Source organism: Phragmites australis, chromosome 8, assembly GCF_958298935.1.
Source record: "Phragmites australis chromosome 8, lpPhrAust1.1, whole genome shotgun sequence".
In the NCBI taxonomy this organism is placed as follows: domain Eukaryota; kingdom Viridiplantae; phylum Streptophyta; class Magnoliopsida; order Poales; family Poaceae; genus Phragmites; species Phragmites australis.
The window spans coordinates 37,900,191-37,909,833 of NC_084928.1; positions in this window are offsets into that span (position 1 = coordinate 37,900,191).

Genomic DNA, 9,643 nt, shown 5'->3' on the forward strand with positions numbered 1-9,643 from the left:
GTAATGCGGGCTATAATCAAATTTTCATGGCCGAAGAAGATATGTCTACCACGCCTTTCTGTTGCCTGGGTTTTGTTGGTTTATTTGAATGGGTTGTTATGACATTTAGTTTAAAGAATGCCGGTGCTACTTATCAAAGAGCTATGAATTTGATCTTTCATGATTTGTTTGGTGTCATCTTGAAGATTTATATCGATGATATTGTTATCAAATCGGATGTTATGGATAGTCATTTAGCCGATTTATGTTTAGCTTTTGAAAGAATACGTCAGTGTGGTTTAAAGATGAACCCACTTAAGTGTGCTTTTGGTGTAATGGCGGGCATGTAATGCCCTAAAATTTTGGAAGGAAATTGGAAGTCGTCGTTTCTGATTTTTTTGGTATTGAATCGCTCTTGTCGGGAAAGAAAAGAGAAAAAATTGAGGTAAATTGCAGCAGTGTATTTCTTTTAAAATAGAGAAGCTTTAACCATGAGAGTGGGCTGAGCCAACCTGGGCTTGGGCCGATTAGCCTAGCCCCTCCCCCAAAGGCCCAGACGCCCCCCCTTCTTTTTCCCCTCCACCCCGCCAAAACCCTAGCCGTCCCTCTACTGTGCCGCCACCCCCCCCCCCCACTCTTTCCCCTATGGTGGCGTCTCCCAGTCCTGCCCTAGAGTGACTGCTGCTGCTGGAATCCGGCCAAGAAGAGGAGAAGAAGAGGGAGGGAAGGGCAGCAAGGAAAGCAAGGAGAAGAGGGGAAGAGGAGGTTTGGAGCTAGGGGATTTTGGGGTTTTCTTGCTGTGGTGCTCTAAGGTAATAATTCCTCTGCTGTTCTTCATGTTTTGGTTGATGATTATGACCGGTAGATCTTGGTTTGAGAGGTTTTGGTTAGGGGAATTTGTGGTTTGGGGTCGAACTGAGTGTTCTGCGCGCAGGCAGATTAAGCAGTGTGCGTGTTCTTGATGTTTTGGTGACCTAGATGATTTTTTCTGTAGAAGTGATCAACTAGAAAGTTGTAGCTAACGTCGAAACCTAGCTACCAGTGAAAGTTCAGATTTTTTGGCCATGTTGTTTAGGAGATATTGCTGTTTGAATCTGACTGTTGTACCTCTGTCGAATTTCTGTCATTGTTAGATCTATTCTATTTTTGGGAATCTTAGTTGCCAAGCCAATTTTTCAGAATTCCAGAAGTTTGTAGAGGATTCATTAAGATTTCCAATAGTGTGAACAATGCAATTTTTCATTGATTGTAACTCTAGTTACGCTGTTCTGAACTTTTCTGCAATTAATGGTTGACAGATTTCGTTGTTGAAGTTCAGAGCTTGATTAGGCCTTGTTAGAGATGTTTTATGTAGATCTGAATGATACAAAAGTTGAAGCTTGTGTTATGATCTACATGTCCACAAATTGTTTTGAATTTTTTGTTGCGTATTTCTGGAGATAAACAGGTTTGGGTGGCTGCTGTCTGAAATTGACGACAGGTTTCTAGAGCTGTTTTGCTATGTCATTTAGGAGACCTTAGAGGCATGAGAAAATTGTGTCATCTCAACGAAAGTTGTAGCCCTTGTTCTGTAGTTTTGGAAAATGTATTCTTTTGCTATTATATCTGTGGTAGAAAAATAGTTACGAAAAAGATAAGTACTGCTGCTCCTGTCAAACTAATGCGTGTGTGCTGTTTTTGGTCGATATGTCTTGATTGAGGGTTTCGGGCATAGGAGCGCTTTGTTTTATGTATTTGCATGTTATGAGGAGTGTTAGTGCTGAGTTATAGTTATGTTTAGGTAGTGGTTCTTCGTCTCACACTTGAAGTTGGCCATTATCGTCGGTAGAAGGCAAGTAAACGTAGCTATATTGTTGCTACCATTTTGACTTGTTATTTTCATCACTACACCTTTATTTCAGAACCATGACAATTTAACTGTGATCTAAACTTTATGTTATGCTTTATGTTTAAGCATGTTTAATCATTGACTTATATCTATCCTTACGTTGCTACAATTCTTGTGAGCTATATTGTTATTTGACTTGAGGATGAAGTTGAAGTATTATTGGTAGTATACTTTAATGCAATTGCAGCATATTTTCTACCATGTGCACTTGCATTTGCATATGCATTGGAAGTTATGTCGTAAAGATTATGACTGTATCGGTACACATCGTACGTTGCCTGAGGAGGGGTGCGATGCAAAAGAAGACATATCATTGCATTCATATGCATTCTTGAAAATTAATAACATTTATATGTTATTATGGATATGAAGTTACACATGTGGTTGTGATCTTTATTTGAAGTTATTCTTTAATGTTGTTAATACTATCCTAACATGTCTTATGTCTTGAGAAAACTGTATTAAATCGATGCTTAAACAACTTATGATTTAAATAACTTGCCAACACAAGTTTGCTTGCTAGGATTTTATATCTCACTCTTGCATTACTCCTTCCAGGTATTTTATGCATGTCGTGAAGGGACGGGAATGTAGCAGCACGTTTTGCACTTCATGCCTATATTTTTTTTTTATCATTGTGCTGTAATAATAAATAAAGTTTAGTCCTTAGAGTCGTACGTTTGAAGTTTAAAATGTGGTGGTGAAGTTAAACTTAATATTTTTCCTTTTGGTTCATGTTAGGATGTTTTTATCCGTTATTGTGATAATCTGTATATCTTGTTTATCTGTGTTAATGCTTTCACGATGCTTATTTTCATAGAGGAGATGCTGCCATTTTTATTATTATTATGGCAAGTTGTAGTTTGCGTAGTTTAGTGACATCCCAGGATTCTGGCGGCCCTGGGGTGTTACAGGGCAAATTCTTAGGTTTTATAATACATAAAAGAGACATAGAGATAGATCCTAACAAAATAGCAGCCATAGATAAGTTGGGAGCGCCACAATCAAAGAGGGGTGTCAAAAAATTACTGAAAAAGGTCAATTATTTAAGGTATCTCATATCTAACTTATCCGGCAAGATTAGTGTTTTTACTCCCATACTTTGGTTAAAGAAAGAAGCCGATTTTACTTGAGGGGTAGAACAACAACGAGCTTTTTATGACATCAAAAAATATTTGTCATCACCTCCCGTGTTAATGGTGCCCAAGGCTGGGATTCTATTTCGGCTATATGTTGCTGCACAAGAGACGATAATATGTGTTGTTTTTACACAAGAAAGCGAAGGGAAAGAATATGCGATCACTTATTTGAGCCGGCGTATCTTGGATGCGGAAACAAGGTATACGTTTATTGAAAAATTATGTTTATCTTTATACTATGCATGCACCAAGTTGAAACATTATTTGCTTTCTAGTACTTGTGTGGTTGCATGCCAAACCGATGTTATTAAGTACATGTTGCAAAAGCTGATTTTGAGTGATAGAATCGGAAAGTGGCTCTATGCTTTGATCGAATATGATTTGGCTTATGAACCATTAGGATCTATGAAAAGCTAAATCGTTGCTGATTTTACTGTTGATCATCGTATTGATAGTGATGCATTGGTTAGTTTGATTAGTGTGTGTCTATGGAAATTATACTTTGATGGCTCGACTTGTAGAGAAGGTCAAGGTGTTGGCATTGTTTTAATTTCCCCTAGAGATGTTATTTTTTAAACATCGGTTCGCTTAAAATACTTTTGTACCAACAATTAAGCTGAGTACGAAGCTCTTTTGTTAGGTTTGCAAATTTTAAAGTCCATGGGCGTGACACATGTAGAAGTGTTTGGTGATTCATTATTAGTGGTGCAGCAAGTTTCTAGAGTTTATCAATGCTTTGATGGGTCACTAAATAGCTATTTGGATAGATGCTTAGATATCATAGCAAGTTTTCATGATTTCACCATCGTTCACATATCTAGAGAAGAGAATATGAGGGCAAATGATTTAGCGCAGCAACCATCTGGTTATCGAGTGAGTATGTTCTTTGTGTTAGAAAAACCGTTGTTAGCTTGTGTTAGTGTTCTTTTGGCCGAACAATAGGAGGAAGATTCGGTTTTGCCCAAGAAATCAGATATGCATATGTCTAGTGATTGGAGAAAGCCGATGATCGAATATTTAGAAAATCCTAGTTCATCGGTAAATAGAAATATTAGGCGACAAGCTTTAAAATATGTGATGTTGGATGGTGAATTATATCGCCGAACTATAGATGGGTTGCTTCTAAAATGTCTAGGTTCGGAGCAAAGTAAAATTACTATAGGTGAAGTACATGAAGGTATTTGTGGAACACATTAGTCGGCTCACAAAATGGTATGGTTGTTAAGGAGAGCTGGATTTTATTTCCCGACTATGTTTGATGATTGCTCTAGATATTACAAAGGATGTGAAACATGTCAAAAGTTTGGTGATATACAGTTAGCTTCTGCTTCTATGTTGAATCCTATCATTAAACCATGGTCGTTCCGAGGATGGGCTTTGGATTTCATCAGCCAAATTCATCCTTCATCTTCCAAAGGTCATCGCTTTGTTTTGGTTGCTACGGATTACTTCATAAAGTGGACCGAGATCGTTCCCTTGAAGAACATGACACACAAAGAGGTAATCAAGTTTATTTTGGAACATATTATTCATATATTTGGTATTCCGCAAACTTTAACTACACATCAAGGTTCTTCTTTTATTTCTCATCAGGTGCGTGAGTTTGCCGAATCACTTAGAATTAAGCTTCTCAATTCCTCACCATATTATGCTTAGGCTAATGGACAAGCTGAGTCTAGAAATAAAATTTTGATTAAGCTTATAAAGAAGAAGATAGAAAAACATTCAAAAAGGTGGCATGAAGTTTTGAGTGAAGCATTGTTGGCTCATCGTATATCTAGGTATAGTGCTACTAAGGTTACTACTTATGAGTTAGTGTATAGACAAGAGACCGTTTTGCCCGTTGAGGTAAATCTTGGCGTATTGAGAGTGGTACGACAAAATAACTATTCAGCCGTTGATTATTATGATGCAATGATAGATAGAGTAGATAACCTCAATGATGAAAGGCTTAAAGCTTTGAGAGAAATTGAAAATGATAAGTTAAGAGTAGCTAAAGTCTACAATAAGAAAGTAAAAGAAAAATTGTTTCAAATAGGGGATTTAGTTTAGAAGATGATTTTACCTATTGGGTCTAAAGATAATAAATTCGGGAAGTGGTCTCCTAGTTGGGAAGGTTCTTTTAAAGTTGTAGGAATTATGCCTGGGAATTCATACATGCTGCAATATGTACAAGGAGACAGGATGCCTCGCGCTATCAATGGGAAATACTTGAAGAAATATTATCTGAGCGTTTGGCAAGATGCTTGAGAAGGTAACTATACATGTTCGGTGTAATTTACTATCATCTTAAGATATATCACTGTACGTGGCCGGTGTGAATATCATCGCCCTTAGAACATGCACATATGGCCGATATGTTGTTTGTATCGCCTAAGTCTTAACTTGGAATAGAAGATGAGATATTCATGATTATCCTGTGTAAAAATATTTTTTGGTACACAAGCTTTACCAAAAAAATAGGGGGACATGTGTTGATAGCAAAAAATAGTATGACTAGATTTTTTTTATACATCGGATAGTCTGGTGATCAATGTTGTGCCATCACCAGACTATCTGGTGCTTGTAGTTCAATTTCGGTCAGAAGACATACTTTCTGGAAGAAATAGTCCGGTGAGGGGCTCATTGAACGCCGGACTATCCGGTGCTTGTAGTTCGAATTTGGTGCAGTAAAACATGCTCTCTGCATATAATAGTTCGGTGAATGATCCGGTGAAAACGCCGGACTATCCAGTGTGTAGAAGGTCAATTTGCGCCGAAAACTTAATCTCTAGAAGAAATGGTTCAGTGGAGGTTCCGGGGTATCACCGGACTATCCGATGTGTAGAAGGTCAATTTACGCCGAAAACTTGCTCTCTGGAAGAAATAGTCCGGTGGAGATTTTGGGGTATCACCGGACTATCCGGTGAGAAGAAGAAGGTTTTTAGCCAAAAAAATATTCTCTGGTGAAAATTGTCCGGTGAGGTCTTTGATGATCACCGGATCATCCTGTGCGTTCAAAAGGAAAACTTTACAAAAAATTTACTCTCTGCAAATATTGGTCCGGTGACATACTCTGGTGACTATAAATATGACGTCGGAATATCTGGTATGTGTAAGACCGTGTCTTAGAGTTTCGGCCGAGTGAACTCGCCGGATGGTCCGGTGTTCTGGAGTTTGTTTTCATCGAACTATCCGGTGTTCAGTCCAAAACCGAATCGAAGTGGATTTGTGAATTTGTTCGGATCTCTTTCGCGATTTTGGCTGAACATAGCGTGTTTAGGGTTGGAATAGAGCCCTACTTCGATTCCCTAGGGTCAAGACCATACTCCCTTATAAATAGTCGAGGGGTGGAGGCTGATTACATATCCATCAGTCAATCGCATCTACTTTTCGTTTTGCCTTTACTTCTCTGTAATATAAAGTTAGTTCTTCGCTGCTACTTCGAATCCCTATGGTTCGGGTGGTAGTTCTTTATCGATTTGCTCGTAAATCGTTCGGGCGGCGAGCCCCAAGGTTGCCGGTCGAAATATTTGCTTATTTACTTGTAGACAAGTCGCGCGTTGCTACGAAAAGCGATAAGTATCCTTGATGGACCCGTATTGACGAGATGTTACCCAATTCTGCGCCAACAAGAGGGGCCAGGTTTCATTACCTAAATCGGATCGGATTTTGGCGGTGCACAGTGCGTCGAGGCTCAGTGCAACGATGGCGTAGTGGTGGTCACTGTAGCGATGGCTTGCTTGGGGATGTTGCAGTGCGGCTCGCTTGGGTCGATGTGATTCAATAGCAGTGCGCGGGTGAGGCAAAAGGGGTACTGTGATGTGGGTGAGATGCGGTGTGGAGGATGATGAGGTCAAGTTAGGGCATGCAGCAGCTGGGAGAGAAGCAGGCAGGGCTAGGGTTTTATGGCTGCTTGGGATACATGTTGTGCTACACATTAATTTCCCTCTTTCTAAGTCTGAGGTGCGTGGTGATTTTTTGGCACTTGTTGCTTAGGAACAATGCGTGTGTTATGCGGATAAGGAAGCCAGGGATGTGGCTTGGGAATGTGACAGGCTGCATTCTCTTGTCAATTTAGGCAAATCCCCAAGAAAAATATTTATTTTCGTGGCGGTTTAATTAATGGCACCACCAAGGAAAATGTTCATTTTACTGGCGGTACGGTTTAGGGAAACTCCCAAGAAAATTCATTATTTTCATGCGCGGTTTATGGACAACCCCAAGAAAATCTTCAATTTAGTGGCGGTTTGCATTTCCCCCTCATGGAAAATATATTTCTTAGCGGTTTGATGACACCCCCAAGAAAAATTTCATTTTCTTGGCGGTTCTATTTTGCCGCTCACGAAAATTCTGTGATTGCATGCATGTATATATCAAGGTGCTCGATGCTGCACTCCAAATTACAGTATTCAATCATTTAATCAGGCAGGGATACAATCGATGCGTATGTTGCAGTTGCAAGGTAAAAGTAATTGATCACCAAAGTTTTGACAGGTTGATTGCACATGTTCCAAAACATCACTCTTTCGTTACCGGAACAAGTACTAGTGAAGAAGAAGAATTAGCAACAGACCAGAGCCGTGGACATGGCAGACGTTATCCGGGCCAACGAAGGAAGGCAGTCCCCGTGGAAGATGTATTCTTCTTTTATGAAGTCCAAACTCTTCCTCGTACCGTTCTTCTGGGATTGAGATATGGACTGCATGCAAATCAGATATATACATGCAAATGAGAATCGGTTACGTTGACTCCACTCGAGATCGATGTATATGTACATTGATGCATATCTAGCTAGCTCAGCTAGACTAGTTGTATATGTAAGTTGATGATGATGATTCTTGGTTTTGTCTAGTCATTAATAACTTGATTATTTTTAGTTGCATGCGTGACTGGCAGACCCAGCGGCAGATAAAGTGTTTACCTGCAGGACAAATAGGCCATCTTGAGCCAAAAGGGACTCGCGTAATCGTCCATGTAATCGCGTAATCGATCGATCTATTAAGGAGGATGAAGCTTAGAGGAGTTAATCCTATTATAATTATACATACATACATATATATACACCTATATGTATATATGTGTGTGGTTTAGGGTTTAGGGTTTAGGGTTTAGGGTGTTTAGGGTTTAGGGTTTAGGGTTTAGGGTTTAGGGTTTAGGGTTTAGGGTTTAGGGTTTAGGGTTTAGGGTTTAGGGTTTAGGGTTTAGGGTTTAGGGTTTAGGGTTTAGGGTTTAGGGTTTAGGGTTTAGGGTTTAGGGTTTAGGGTTTAGGGTTTAGGGTTTAGGGTTTTAGGGTTTAGGGTTTAGGGTTTAGGGTTTAGGGTTTAGGGTTTAGGGTTTAGGGTTTAGGGTTTAGGGTTAGGGTTTAGGGTTTAGGGTTTAGGGTTTAGGGTTTAGGGTTTAGGGTTTAGGGTTTAGGGTTTAGGGTTTAGGGTTTAGGGTTTAGGGTTTAGGGTTTAGGGTTTAGGGTTTTAGGGTTTAGGGTTTAGGGTTTAGGGTTTAGGGTTTAGGGTTTAGGGTTTAGGGTTTAGGGTTTAGGGTTTAGGGTTTAGGGTTTAGGGTTTAGGGTTTAGGGTTTAGGGTTTAGGGTTTAGGGTTTAGGGTTTAGGGTTTAGGGTTTAGGGTTTAGGGTTTAGGGTTTAGGGTTTAGGGTTTAGGGTTTAGGGTTTAGGGTTTAGGGTTTAGGGTTTAGGGTTTAGGGTTTAGGGTTTAGGGTTTAGGGTTTAGGGTTTAGGGTTTAGGGTTTAGGGTTTAGGGTTTAGGGTTTAGGGTTTAGGGTTTAGGGTTTAGGGTTTAGGGTTTAGGGTTTAGGGTTTAGGGTTTAGGGTTTAGGGTTTAGGGTTTAGGGTTTAGGGTTTAGGGTTTAGGGTTTAGGGTTTAGGGTTTAGGGTTTAGGGTTTAGGGTTTAGGGTTTAGGGTTTAGGGTTTAGGGTTTAGGGTTTAGGGTTTAGGGTTTAGGGTTTAGGGTTTAGGGTTTAGGGTTTAGGGTTTAGGGTTTAGGGTTTAGGGTTTAGGGTTTAGGGTTTAGGGTTTAGGGTTTAGGGTTTAGGGTTTAGGGTTTAGGGTTTAGGGTTTAGGGTTTAGGGTTTAGGGTTTAGGGTTTAGGGTTTAGGGTTTAGGGTTTAGGGTTTAGGGTTTAGGGTTTAGGGTTTAGGGTTTAGGGTTTAGGGTTTAGGGTTTAGGGTTTAGGGTTTAGGGTTTAGGGTTTAGGGTTTAGGGTTTAGGGTTTAGGGTTTAGGGTTTAGGGTTTAGGGTTTAGGGTTTAGGGTTTAGGGTTTAGGGTTTAGGGTTTAGGGTTTAGGGTTTAGGGTTTAGGGTTTAGGGTTTAGGGTTTAGGGTTTAGGGTTTAGGGTTTAGGGTTTAGGGTTTAGGGTTTAGGGTTTAGGGTTTAGGGTTTAGGGTTTAGGGTTTAGGGTTTAGGGTTTAGGGTTTAGGGTTTAGGGTTTAGGGTTTAGGGTTTAGGGTTTAGGGTTTAGGGTTTAGGGTTTAGGGTTTAGGGTTTAGGGTTTAGGGTTTAGGGTTTAGGGTTTAGGGTTTAGGGTTTAGGGTTTAGGGTTTAGGGTTTAGGGTTTAGGGTTTAGGGTTTAGGGTTTAGGGTTTAGGGTTTAGGGTTTAGGGTTTAGGGTTTAGGGTTTAGGGTTTAGGGTTTAGGGTTTAG